The sequence below is a fragment of the Neoarius graeffei genome, chromosome 2, assembly GCF_027579695.1.
Source record: "Neoarius graeffei isolate fNeoGra1 chromosome 2, fNeoGra1.pri, whole genome shotgun sequence".
NCBI lineage: Eukaryota > Metazoa > Chordata > Actinopteri > Siluriformes > Ariidae > Neoarius > Neoarius graeffei.
The window spans coordinates 79,090,721-79,106,093 of NC_083570.1; the positions used below are offsets into that span (position 1 = coordinate 79,090,721).

At 40.9% G+C, this 15,373-nt stretch overlaps 1 protein-coding gene across 3 annotated transcripts in view; it reads right to left on the reverse strand.

Annotated features, from left to right (window-relative positions):
* accs (1-aminocyclopropane-1-carboxylate synthase homolog (Arabidopsis)(non-functional)) overlaps positions 1-15,373 on the reverse strand; it is a 70,587-nt gene that overhangs the window by 48,265 nt on the left and 6,949 nt on the right. The window lies entirely within an intron of this gene.

The following is a 15,373-nucleotide window of genomic DNA, read 5'->3' on the forward strand; positions in this document are numbered from 1 at the left end:
GACCCAAGACAGAACCTTGTGGAACACCAAACTTTACCTCAGTATGTCTAGAAAAATCACCATTTACATCAACATACTGATAGCGATCAGTTAAATAAGACCTGAGCCAGGAGAGGGCTGTTCCCTTAACTCCCAAAACATTTTCTAGTCTATCCAGAAGAATGGCATGATCAATGGTATCAAATGCTGCACAAAGGTCAAGCAACACAAGCAGCGAGGCACAGCCCTGATCAGACGCCAACAGTAGGTCGTTTACTACTTTAACCAGTGCTGTCTCTGTGCTATGATGAGGTCTAAATCCTGACTGATACATTTCATGGATGTTATTCCTATGTAAATATGAGCATCACTGCTGTGCAACAGCTTTTTCAAGGATCTTGGAGATAAAGGGGAGGTTTGATATTGGCCGATAACTGGACAGCTGACAGGGTTTAAGGTCAGGTTTTTTAATCAGGGGTTTGATAACTGCTAGCTTAAAGGATTTGGGTACATAGCCGATCCTAAGAGAATAATTTATTATTTTTAGAAGCGGTTCAATTACTTCAGGTATTATCTGTTTGAATAGATGTGTAGGTAAGGGATCTAATACACAAGTTGAGGCTTTTGATATGGAGATTAATAAAAGTAATTCAGTTTCTCTAAGGGGAGTAAAACATTCTAATTGCTGATCTGATACAGTTATATTGTTAACTACAGGGTCACTTACATTGTCTGACCTTAAATTAGTAGTTTGAATTTTTTGTCAGATATTATCAATTTTGTCATTAAAAAAAATTCATGAAGTCGTTGCTACTACATACTGCAAGTGTGCATGTGTCTATAGTGGACTTGTTCCTGGTTAATTTTGCTACAGTATTAAATAGGAATCTAGGATTATTTTTATCATCTTCTATTAGGGAGGAGAGGCATGTTGATCTAGCACAGAGGTGGGCAAACTACGGCCCGCGGGCCACATCCGGCCCGTTGGCGTTTTTAATCCGGCCCGCGGAAGACAATCATATAAACACGATTGAGCAGATCTATAAACTATAAGCATCAGTGTTATCACGCAGACAGGTGTTCTAGAGATCCGTCTTTCCAGTCAGTCGTATTCACGCGAGATTACATTTGCAGAGTGGTGCAGCGCGTGCCATGTAAGTCATTCTGGCGCCCGTGCCACTAATGATCTCGAGAACACAGGATAAAACCTGACAATGAGTGATCCTAAAAAAAGAAAAGTGGACAGTGAGTGCAGGGTGTTCAATAAAGAATGGACAACTACAGTGGGGCAAAAAAGTATTTAGTCAGCCACCAATTGTGCAAGTTCTCCCACTTAAAAAGATGAGAGAGGCCTGTAATTTTCATCAAATGCACACTTCAACTATGAGAGACGGAATGGGGGGAAAGAATCCAGGAAATCACATTGTAGGATTTTTAATGAATTAACTGGTAAATTCCTCGGTAAAATAAGTATTTGGTCACCTACAAACAAGCAAGATTTCTGTCTCTCACAGACCTGTAACAACTTCTTTAAGAGGCTCCTCTGTCCTCCACTCGTTACCTGTATTAATGGCACCTGTTTGAACTCGTTATCAGTATAAAAGACACCTGTCCACAACCTCAAACAGTCACACTCCAAACTCCACTATGGCCAAGACCAAAGAGCTGTCAAAGGACACCAGAAACAAAATTGCAGACCTGCACCAGGCTGGGAAGACTGAATCTGCAATAGGTAAGCAGCTTGGTGTGAAGAAATCAACTGTGGGAGCAATTATTAGAAAATGGAAGACATACAAGACCACTTATAATCTCCCTCGATCTGGGGCTCCACGCAAGATCTCACCCTGTGGAGTCAAAATGATCACAAGAACGGTGAGCAAAAATCCCAGAACCACATGGGGGGACCTAGTGAATGACCTGCAGAGAGCTGGGACCAAAGTAACAAAGGCTACCATCAGTAACACACTACGCCGCCAGGGACTCAAATCCTGCAGTGCCAGACGTGTCCCCCTGCTTAAGCCAGTACATGTCCAGGCCCGTCTGAAGTTTGCTAGAGAGCATTTGGATGATCCAGAAGAGGATTGGGAGAATGTCATATGGTCAGATGAAACCAAAATAGAACTTTTTGGTAAAAACTCAACTTGTCGCGTTTGGAAGAGAAAGAATGCTGAGTTGCATCCAAAGAACACCATACCTACTGTGAAGCATGGGGGTGGAAACATCATGCTTTGGGGCTGTTTTTCTGCAAAGGGACCAGGACGACTGATCCGTGTAAAGGAAAGAATGAATGGGGCCATGTATCGTGAGATTTTGAGTGAAAACCTCCTTCCATCAGCAAGGGCATTGAAGACGAAACGTGGCTGGGTCTTTCAGCATGACAATGATCCCAAACACACCGCCCGGGCAACGAAGGAGTGGCTTCGTAAGAAGCATTTCAAGGTCCTGGAGTGGCCTAGCCAGTCTCCAGATCTCAACCCCATAGAAAATCTTTGGAGGGAGTTGAAAGTCCATGTTGCCCAGCGACAGCCCCAAAACATCACTGCTCTAGAGGAGATCTGCATGGAGGAATGGGCCAAAATACCAGCAACAGTGTGTGAAAACCTTGTGAAGACTTACAGAAAACGTTTGACCTCTGTCATTGCCAACAAAGGGTATATAACAAAGTATTGAGATGAACTTTTGTTATTGACCAAATACTTATTTTCCACCATAATTTGCAAATAAATTCTTTAAAAATCAGACAATGTGGTTTTCTGGATTTTTTTTTTCTCATTTTGTCTCTCATAGTTGAAGTGTACCTATGATGAAAATTACAGGCCTCTCTCATCTTTTTAAGTGGGAGAACTTGCACAATTGGTGACTGACTAAATACTTTTTTGCCCCACTGTAAATATTTTTTTGCTGAAGTCCGATCAAAGGCTGTATGCCTTATTTGCAAAGAAACCGTTGCAGTTTTAAAGGAATATAACATCAAACGGCACTTTTCCTCCAAGCATGCTAATTATGCTAACAACCAGTCAGCGCAAGCACGGACGAATACAGCTCAGCCGTTGCTGAGTGAATGTGAGTATTAACACTTTCTCTTTTTAAAACTATGTTGGAGCTGTAATAAGATGGTAGTCACATGTTTACAGACATAATAATATAAAAAGTATAACTCTTAGTAATTTTGGTTGTCGTGGGTGGCTGCTGTAGTGCTGGTGTTTGTTTTTATGTGTATATATTTTTTTATGTGCCAATCTATTGAACTGCAAGCATTTTTCTGCTCTGTCTTTGTTGACTGAGAACTAAAATAAATGTCAATCTGATCTGCATTTGGGTCTTTGTCAGTGAAGGCCTTACAATAACACTAGAGCTTTTCCGGTTTATGTTCGATATGTATGAATTTGGTGTTGGCCCGGCCCGCCTGGCAAATTTCAAAAGTCAATGTGGCCCCTGAGCCAAAAAGTTTGCCCACCCCTGATCTAGCAGCCCACCCCTGATCTAGCAGCACTTTCTTTACATCAGGAAGCTCCTTCCACGCTAATTTGAACACTACCAATTTTGTTCAGAAACACATCTACCAAAACATAAGAAACACATCTAATGTACCTGATTGTGTAACAACACCAGTGTATCTGATTCTATAAATGTTACCTTGTTCTCTACAGGACCAGTTTCCATTTGCTTGCAAATTACAAGACTGATCCACGATATTTTTAGAGACATAAACTCATGAGTATACGCTGAGTAAGCTTAGCTAAGGCTACGTTCACACTGCAGGCTGAAGTGACTCAAATCCGATCTTTTCGCCCATATGTGACCTGTATCCGATCTTTTATTGACAATATGAACGACACAGATCCGATTTTTTCAAATCCGACCCAGGCCGTTTGGATATGTGGTCCTAATTCCGATTCCTATCCGCTCTTTTCATATGCGACTTCAGTCTGAACTGCCAGGTCGCATTCATCCGACTTACTTATCAACAAGCCACAAACGTCACTATTCTGCGCTGAAGTAGGCGGCGGGTCTCTCAAAAAAAGTTACAACAACATGGTGCATAATCACGTGCGCAGATAGAGGGTGGGACTCGTCCCACCCAGATTTAAATTCAACTCACTCGGTTCCCCCCACTTATAGGGAGGAAAAAACGTCTATGCTGTCTTTCTTTGCATAAGGCAAACCTCACGGAAAAATCAAAAGACTAATTACCATTCGGTTTATTGAGGTGCACAGCAGTGTATACATAGTTGCAACAACTCACATAAAACAAAACAAAGACTGATATTCGGTTGGTTGAGCTGCGCAGACTGCACAGGTTGCGAGCTCAAGCTTGGTTGCTATGGTAACCCACAACAAGTTTGACAGGCATATCGGGGTTGGGGTTGGTTTGCTGGCAGCTTTGTCCCCCCCAGTTCAAAAAACATATCTGCGCCCCTGCGCATGACATCAATGCGAGGGACACTTCGGGCTGTGAAGGTTCTGAATCTTCTCAATGGAAGGACGCAGAGGTTAGGGAGCTGATTTCCATTTGGGGGGGATACAGCTATTCAAGCTAGATTGGATGGGTCATACCGCAACCAGGCGGTTTTACTTCCGTAAACACTGGCCATGCTCACTGCGTGTGACGTCGTCATATCCTGCAATGCGCATGCGGAACACTTTTAGGTCGCTTTTCGTTCATACTGAGGATCACATACAAGTCGCATATATTTGTTAATGTGAACGACCTCACAAAAAAATCGGATTTCACAAAAAAATCGGAATTGAGCATTAAGCCTTGCAGTGTGAACGTAGCGTAAGTAAACTCAGTTACACAAGTTCGCTGACTGCCAAAGTTCAGAGTGAGCTGACTGTGCACTGAAGCCAAAAAATTATATAAAAGTCTTTGATACAGAGAATAAGGTCCAAAAGGTGCACATGACAGACTACTGCAATGGCTTCAGATCCTAGTGGCTTTGATCCTTGTGAATTACAAGTCAATTGAAGTGTCACAAGCTGAACATGAGCACTTCAGAAAAGAAACTTAAAGCATATACGCAGAGCCATGGCCTCACTTTCGTTTATAAATGCCTTGAGACCTCAAGAATGGCACAGGAATAGTTTTAAGCATTAACAATAAATCTAATATAGTAATTTTTACGATTAAAGTGATTTATATAGGTAGCGGTCTGAGTGAATGACCTTGACGTCCGTAACGTCATAACAGGAAGTCTATCGGTCTCGTCGCCATTTCCACTATACTAAAACACAGAGCTGACTGCAACTCAGATCCTCCATTTTGAGCTAATTTATCGCCATGCCACGTGGATGTGTTTTTTGCCGGTGCAGCAACATGACAGAAGCTGGATTTATGTTGCATTCATGGCCCAAGAATGTTCAAACTGCAAGGATTTGGACGCGTTTTGCGAGAAGTTCACGAGCACATTGGGCACCTATGAAGTGGTCTCTCCTCTGCTCTGCACATTTTATTGAAGACTCGTACGAGACCTCTGATCTGTTGAGGAGCATTGGCTATAAGCCTGTATTGAAAGAGGGTGCAATACCAACAATTAAAGGAAAAGAAAACTACAAGAAAAGGAAAGTTGTTTTTCCATCCCGGGTTTTAGTAATTGCCTGAGCCGAGCAGTAATGGCGGAATGCACAGTATGAAGAAAAGTGAATGAGTGGAGCAGTTTATTTCTAAACTGGATATTGCTGCCATCTCACCCTTACGTGGAAGAAGTGAATGAATGGAAAACTGAAAGTCAGATTGTTTGTTTCAAAAACAATCGGCCACAAGATCAGCCTTCAAAAAGCGAGAACACAGACGGGTAAGCTCCGACTCTCATTTGGATAAAAAAAAAAAACCAACATGTTGTTTACCTGCATTTAGATTAATACATGTAACTTGTATTGTGTGTTTAAGTTAGCGGTATAAGATTATTTAATTTGCTTCAGAATGTGATTGTCTCAGTTCATCTGATTATTTAATTAGCCTTTTATGTTTTATCAGTGAAAATGCATGCATGTACATGTATGTTGCATAAGTTATAACACCTATCCTGTTTTAATGAGAGTCAACCCACAATCAATGAAGTCAAATCAGTCTTAGTTGAGCAAGTCGGTAATGGGATTTCTTATTTTCACCATACATTTTTATTTATATGACTTTGGTCTATAGCTGTAAAAGGCCTCGGCCTTAAAACCAGTTCCTGCTGTGACATCACCCACTCAAAGCTGGCTGGCTCAGCAGGGCAGCTCGAATGACAACTTTGCGGTCGATTTTAACTCTCAAAAATATATATATATATATATATATATATATATTTTTTTTTTTATTCCCATTTATGCAGCATACAAGGGTCAAGGATGGAGATACTATCCACTCAGAAATTTATTTAAAAATTAAGGCTCTGCGTATCTCCTTTAAGTGCCTAAACCCACAACACCAATAGGACACAGCTCTTGAGAGTTATAAAGCTGTACAGAGTAGATTATTACAGTAAAAGACACTTGACATTATTTCAGGGCACACAGAACACTTTCAGGAAAATGGTCTGCTGACCCTGCAGGACCTGAGAACACACTGCTCATAGAGCAAATCCACTGAGTGGTGGTTGAATATCCAGAGATAAATACACAGTCTCAGACTATACAGTTTATACAGTTACACATTTTTACATCACATTCATGACATATTCATTCCAAATTCATGAATACTACAGTTCCACACAAGAGGCTTGAAAGAAGACAACCTGAGGGGGAAAAAAACCTGACCTTTTTACCTTATTTATGGCCCTGGTCATACTGTTCATGATCACTCTGTACAGTATCAGATCTGATTTTTCTGTACTCTCCTATTAAACTTTTGACCACCTCTGAACATCTGAGTTTCAGCAGGTCACCATGCACACCCAGGCAGTAGAAAAATAATTTTAAACATGTTAGGTTTCACCTCCTCCCATCATCTACTCCCAGGTATCATCAAGCAAAAAGCTAAACCCGTTTCACTTGAGAACATGTCACATTATGAAAAATCTGTCATAAATTTTTCTTCAAAAGTATACCATTTCAGGTACATGGGTTACATTCAGACACTGAACCTTTGATCAGCTTGCGCTGTGTTAAGCACGTTTCATCTTTTGATGCAGAAAGGAGTTTAGTGCCCTCTGAAGTTTAAAGTATGTAGTGTAACGGCCAAGGTAGAAGTCATATAGATGTGAATTACAATTTATGTTACATGCTATATATAATTTCATTTGAGTGTGTAATTTCATATAAGTAGTTTATTTCATGATTAAGATGATGAATAATATGTGGCAAGGTTAAAAGAATCAGAATTCATATGTTAAGAATTAGAACTGCCTCACGCTTCTTAAGAATTCATATGTGAAGAATTAGAACAAGAATTAGAACTGTCTCACACTTCTCAAGAATTAGAATTAGAATTCATTCAGCTATATAAGAACGGTCTCGCGCTTCTCAGGGTAGATCTCAAGAAGCCGTGGAAGCGAACAGTTTTTCTTACCTGACTCTCTGACACTGACTCACCGACTCTCTGTATCTTAGAACCTTTGTAATTGTTAAACGAGGATTAAAGTTCAACTTTCAAGACGTTTCAAGTGGATTTATTGCAAGGCACACGGACACAGAGTGGAAACAGTTACTTTGGGTCAGAGACTTCGTCAGCATAAGCTATAGCACTTTTCTCAAGGTCTCACTACGAACGAGCCTCTACATGTAGCTTTCATACCACTCAGGACAACTTAAGCCAGTATCTCACTGGGCTGTGACAGCTTGCAACAAATTGCGAACGTCACTCGCGAGAGTTTCAAAAGTGTCTTGAAACATTCACGGGGCTTCTCAATTTCCTCACATGAGCCACAAAGTCTCGCTCCTTCATCGCTGAAATTTTGAACATGTTCAAAAAATTCGTGCGACAAAATTTATCTCAAAATAGTCGCAAATGCGTTGCTGGTGTCGCAAAGCTGTCGCGAACCCTTCTCAAGTCAGTTTCCGTGAGGCTTCCTCTACTTCCCTGCCTGCCGAGGAAAAGCTGGGCTGTGACAGCCTGCAACTAGTTGGAGACACAACAATTGTGGTAAAATATGGGAGTATCAATTCAGTGTGATTCCAAGTGAAAATTGTCGCTAATTCGCACATTTTATCGCAATTGTTGTGTCTCGAACTAGTCACGAGCTGTCGCAGTCCAGTGAGATACTACCCTTAGGCAAGAAAACTGTGTACCAACAATTTATTTCTGGCCCTGAAAGACTAAATATATCTGCTGTTTTTATTTTACTTTTGGTTCAATCTGTTTGGTATGTAACAACCATGTGGTGCTATTTTAATTTCAGCTGCAATGTGGTGTTTGATATATATATCATCTCATCTCATTATCTCTAGCCGCTTTATCCTGTTCTACAGGGTCGCAGGCAAGCTGGAGCCTATCTCAGCTGACCACGGGCGAAAGGCGGGGTACACCCTGAACAAGTCACCAGGTCATCACAGGGCACACACACACACACACACACACACACACACACACACACACACACAGCTGCCACTATCAGACCCAGTAAACAAGTAACTGATCAAGACTGTATTTATTTCTAACTAGACAGGGACACTCTAACGAGTGCAAACCCCGCCTTTTCCCTATTAAAATACATTGGGCGAAAATTTCGAAGTTCTGCCATGACCTTGACCTTTGACCTCCAAAATTTAATGGTTTCCTTCCTGGGTGATTGGCAACACATGTACAAAATTTGGTCCAAATCGATCCATTGGTTCTTGAGATCTTGCAGACACACAGACAGACAGACAGATACACACACACACACACAGACTGACGCAGGTGAAAATAATAACCCCTCCGACTACTGTCGGCGGGGTTAACAAGGTAGAATAGAATAGAATACCTTTATCACTATACACACGTGTAATGAGATAAAAAGCAACTCCAATAACAGTGCAAACAGCATGTAGAGGGGGAAAAAAACACTTATAATGACACTACTCCGAAAGCCATTAAAGCTATTGCAGATTTATATGAGGACTGATGGTGAGATTAGTTTTTATGCTTTCGGACATTTTCTCCTAAACATTTATAGAAAAACATAGTAGTCCAAGTTTCTTCTCACATGGCCCTAGATCATCCTAGATGTAGTAATAGGTCCTTGGTTTTAGCCTTGCTAATACTGACCCTGACGTTACACTTTCAGTATGAAATACAGTATACTGAACCTAGGATAATGACTTAATTGCTCGTACTATTTATGTTCCCTGTTTCCTAGTAATCTGCCTTTGGATGTACGAGTACACTGTTATGTACAAGATTGTTTGTTTTTGTTTTGACACATGTCTGACCTAGTTTTATATGTGTGTATTAGATGGTTCTAGAAAGTTTTCTTTTGATAGTATTTGCCTGACGTCAACTTCCTGTTTATGTTAAAAGTGGTCTTTTCTAGAACAATCTAGGTCAGTACGGACACAAACACAGACTGTGAGAAATCGGGCATGTTCTAGAACCAAGACGGAAACATATATGAGATATCAGCACAGCTCCGGAAGAGTTGTGTTTTGGGGTTTTTTTGCACAGAGTTTGATATAGAGCTCTTCATGGTGTTTATCAGCAGACAAGACAGTTCACCACTGTTTGTAGGCTCCCGTTACAGCATTCTATGCATATCAACTGCATTTTGTGATTTCAGGGTTTTTTTTTTTAAAACGGATCCATTTGACTACCCTTGGAGGTTTTTGTTCAGCTGAAGAACTGTTTACTTTGTGTTCATAATTCCCAGTGTGGAATTTTTTGTGTATACACGGACTTCGTTCTGTGTTTTTCCATGGACAAGTGAGCCGGTGTTGGATTTGAACTTTGTGTTGTTTTTATTAGACCGCTTCAAGCTGTTTGTTGAATGCTGTACTGGATTCATGGACACAATTTCATGAGTGAGTGTCATGCTGTTGATTTAACCTTATTGTTACCAGAGTCTGCTGTTTTTTAAGTCTGTATTGTACATATTGTTAATACAATTAGCGTTGTTGTTATTGTTGTTGCAAACAAAAAAACAGATCACTGTTCTTTGTCTTGGTTTATATCTGGTTTATAACAGTGGGCAAGTTGACATGAGGTAAAGTAATTCAGACCTGGGCTATATTTGTTTAATAAGTTTTTGATTTGTTCATGAGCAACTTCCGATGAAATATTAGAGCAACTGGCATAATTTAAACTTAAGCACTTGTATAATGGGCAGCACAGTGGTGTAGTGGTTAGCACCGTCGCCTCACACAAGAAGGTTCTGGGTTTGAGCCCAGGGGCCAACAGGGGCCTTTCAGTGTGGAGTTTGGATGTTCTCCCTCAGTCTGTGTGGGTTTCCTCCACAGTCTAAAGACATCCTTTTTTCCCTGCTTGTGCTTCTGTGTCTTGTCTCGTCTGCTGTACTTTTTGAAGAGACTCTTCCTGCATTACTTTCTAAACTAAAAAAGCATGGAATTGACAAACTGGTCCCCTAACAAAATTGACACAGTTTTCTCAACGAGAAGCCTGGGTTCGGGGGAACCCGTCTGTCCTGCTGGAATGTTTGCGGCTGGTTACACGATAGACATGTGGGAGCGGTGGCGGATCGTGTGCCTGGCGATTCTTTCTGTGGAGGACATTGAAGATATCTACCTATTCGGAACCATGATTACAGGACTTTTGCTGATTGGATTATGCATTGCCCTGGTATATTGAAGAAATCAGACAACGGTGACAGCTGTTCAAAGCCCCACAAAGCTGCCCGATATGATTGGAGTGGTGGGCAAAGCTGTTGGCACTCAGACTGTGGACATTCAGAACTTTAACCACAAAATGGCTGTTATCTCGGAGCAACTTTCAGCTTTGCAAGGAATACGTTTTTCGGAGATCAATTTGAATAGAATGGACGGAATGGACAGATATGGACGAGCGGTGTGGACGTGCAAAGACTGCGTCTGGAAAGACCAAACAATTCATATCTTATCGACATTCGGCGCCCCGAGACAGCACTGGCCTTGGTTTAGGCCGTTGCTGAGGCAACATTTTCCCCTGAAGGTCACTGCCAGAAGACACTCTCGCCCTCGCATTCCTTCTCTAACTCTCTGCGGTCGCCATTTTTACCCCCAGTGTGACAAGCGGGTGCGTGACCAGCGCCGTCATGGCTGCAGGAGCGGACAGCTGCTTGCGCTGGATTACCTCCTCCCCTCCCCCCTGATTCCCCCCCTCAAGTCCCGTGTTTAAAGTGTACTTGTGTTGTTGTGTGCTTATGTGCAAAAGGTTTTTAAATGTTCTCACACTGTACTCCTGACAGGAGCATAGTGGGGGGGGTGTCCTTTTTTTTCCTTCTCTCTCCTCATGTTGTGTTTCCTTTTTATCTTTATCCCTGTCTTCCTGTCCTGTCTACCCTATGTCAATTGTATGTTGTATATGTACGGACAGGTTGACGGCTAATTCCGCTGGTACATGTGACTAGTGACAATAAAGGGCATCATCATCATCATCAAAGACATGCAGTTAGGTTAACCGGCTACTCTAAATTGCCCACAGGTGTGAATGTGTGTGTGAGTGTGCAGAAAGGAACTGGCCACCCTACAGCTGCAATTATGGCCAAGTCAGCCAAACATGGTTTGCCTCAAGCCCGGATCAGGTACGGCAGTAACGACGACTTGTCTTCTTCTTTCGGCAGCTCCCGTTTGTTTGGGGTTGCCACAACGGATCTATTCAGCATAATGATTTGGCATAGGTTTTACACCGGATGCCCTTCCTGATGCAACCTTCCCCAATCTATCCGGGCTTGGGACCGGCACTAAGCATGCACTGTCTTGTACAACCCCAGTGACTGGGTATTTTAGCTAATCTGCATGTCTTTGAACTGTGGGGAAAACCGGAGCACCCGGCGGAAACCCACGCAGACACAGGGAGAACATGCAAACTCCACGACAACGACATGTATAATATTATAATATTAGATTTAAGTATTTGTATAATAAGGACTTAATAATTATAAGAATTATCACAATAGTTATACTACTACTTATTATACTATCCATTCATCCATCATCTGTAGCCGCTTATCCTGTTCTACAAGGTCAAAAGCAAGCTGGAGCCTATCCCAGCTGACTATGGGCGAGAGGCAGGGTACACCCTGGACAAGTCGCCAGGTTATCGCAGGGCTAACACATAGACACAAACAACCATTCACACTCACATTCACACCTACGGTCAATTTAGAGTCACCAGTTAACCTAACCTGCATGTCTTTGGACTGTGGGGGAAACCAGAGCACCTGGAGGAAACCCATGCAGACACGGAGAAAACATGCAAACTCCACACAGTAAGGTCCTCGTCGGCCATTGGGCTCAAACTCAGGACTTTCTTGCTGTGAGACGACAGTGCTAACCACGGTGCCGCCCTTATTATACTATTATTATTATTATTAGTAGTAGTAGTAATATTACTAATATTATAGTAATATTACTAGTATTACTAATGCAGCGGTGGCTACAATTATCGACAGTCCATAATTATTAAAACCTTTTCAGATTTACCAATAAAAAACAATTTTACAAAGATGAGTTTTAGTTACAACAGTTATTATTGGTTAATTAATCAACCGGAAGACCCCCCCCTTGCCCTTTGATCTTGTTGTCTGATGACACAGCTGAGATGGAATTTTTTTCAGCACGATCAGCAAGTTGAGAAAAACCTGGACGTTATCATCGCAGGTAAACATGGTGGAAAGATCATGGACATGTTTTTACTTATCAAATTCACCGATATTTCATGATATCCTTGTCGAAACCTACTTTATTTCTTACTCTTTTATTTGACAATCGCCATTTTGTATCTAAACGCGCGTTTGAGAAGTCAAGTGATGTTTCGAATCGTGATCATTTTCACCGGTGTCCACCATTATCAACACCCTGTGGAATTAAGTGACATTTACAACTGTTATGTATGGAGCTTTATGTAACATTTTTGAAGAAGATGAAGTACTTTAAAAAAATATAAGTGCTGTGATTTATCATAATCCTTTTTCTGATTCATAACAGAATGGAATGCTTATAGAGTTCTATTGCAATAAATACAATTAGACCAGAATTAAATTCCCAGCATATATAAAAAAAAAAAAAAAAATCACATGCCTGAAATATTCGGATTTTCCCAATCCATTCAGAATTTTTTTTTTTTTTTGCAGTTTGTTGTAAATATCTACCACATATTACAATATCAGGAGACATTTTATATTTTAGTTCAAGGAATGACATGCGACCTTTGACCTGGATTTTCATGTTGTTACAATGTCAACTGCCTGTTGACATTTACTGATAAACTACAAAACTAGAAATTAATACAAACAACGACTGATTAAAAAATGTGCTCTACAAAAATACTTAGAAAGTAGGTAGAAAGTTTAATAAAAAGATTTTCTTGACACAGGTTAAACATTATAAGTTCATTTGTTTTCAAACACGCATCTCCCATAACCCGGTACGGAACTGGACGGGACGGAACAGTACTGTCACGTATTTTAACGTGGTGTCACGTATTTTCTTATATTTGCCTTCCAGGTTTTTATATGCTGTTCCTTCCCATGTATAACAAGTGTTCCGTCCCGCAATACCATTTTTGTGACATTTATTTACATAATGCATAATCTTACCTTTTTTGTTCCAGTTTCACAGAGACATCCATCACGTCCACCATTTTATTAAATCGGTACTTACGGTACATTAGTCATCCCACCTTTATAGATGAACCCGCCCCGTCTCATATGATAAATAAAGTTAGAAGAAAAACAAAATATATTGTTTAGTTGTTTTATTGTCAAAACATAACTACTATTTATTCATCTATTTTACAATTCCTTGCCTCTTCCCCTACCTCTTCGTTTCTTCAGCTGACATTGTATACATTTCAAGTTCTTATTTTTATTGATCTGTGCTTCTGTTTTATGACCCACGTTTTCACGATCAGTGTGAAACCACATTTTACATTCATTGCATATAAAATACAAATCTGAATCTCCTGGTAACAATGGCGCGCACAGACATTTTGGGGGGCAAGTGCTCTGGGGGGAAAAAAGGGCACTTTTTTGCGCATGCGGAACACCTTATTATAAAAGTCTGAGATTTAACCCTCCTCTTGTGTTCGGGTCGCCATTAACCCGTTTTAGTTTTTAAAGGTGTAAAACAACCACTTAATGTTAATTTATTACATCAAGGCTTTTTGACTTTGCCAGGAATCTCTAGTTGAACAAAATAGAAAAAGAAATTTTTGTTTTCCTAAATCTGAAAATGGTCTAGCAAAAAATATAATACTTATGCGCGGTTGTTTCTGTATGCGACGGGCTACTTCATGACAAAATAATTACAGCTTGGGCTTAGAGGGCAAACAATACATTTTCACTCGATTCATGTGTTACCTGGCTGGTGGGGCAGGGGAAGAGCTGACTGACTGCCCGATGTGTTGTCTGCGCTATGACAAGGCCGTGGCTTCCAGGACGCTATGCTGCTGCAACCTCACATTGAATGCACTGCACGCTTGTTCAGTTGACAGAGCAAGAGAGACAGAGGTCCGGTGTGTGTGTGGAGGGGGCACACATCGGGACATTATTTTCACATACGCTTTTAATGGCGTGGCTTTTCTAAAAGATCATGTCGACATTGGCCTCAGTAAACTGTAAAAAAAAATTCAAAAGGGCACTTTTTTGGACAGAGGGGCAGGTGCTTAAGCACCACCTCGTGTCTATCTGTGCACGCCACTGCCTGGTAACTTCCAACTACAATAAAGCCTTTCTACATGAATGGGTCTATATCTATCAGTTTTCTCAACAATTTTATGTGGGAACATGGTAAAGAGTTTGTTTTGCATACAAGTATATAAGTGCTCCCTCATGACCCTAACATCATACTTGACAGTACATGGGTCAATGTCATGTAAAATACTGACACAGTTTGCTATGGTAAATACACCACAGGAATTAGTATCAGGTTGGGATTGAACATCTACAAATTTCAAAATTAGTGACACTGATGACACTGGTCTTGCAAACCGAGCCACACTTCTTCAACATGTTAACCTGAGATAGTTGCCTCCTCCACTGTCTAACACATCAACATCTCCATCATGACAGTTAAAAGTGGAGACACCTATCCAGTGAGAACCCATCCCAACAGGATGGCGCTCGTTACGCCACACGGGATTTCTTTGTGACGTCATGCCGAGGTATATTCCGTAATTGGAGTTCCGGGCTTTTAGGTCAATTTCGATTGAAAAGCTTGTGAATACAACATTAATACAATGTGACAGGATATAATAATACTGGATAATCAAAGAATAGATGGCAGTAATACGTGTGAGTACAAGATGTGAAGTATGAAACCCCTGAATATTTAGAAAACGTAA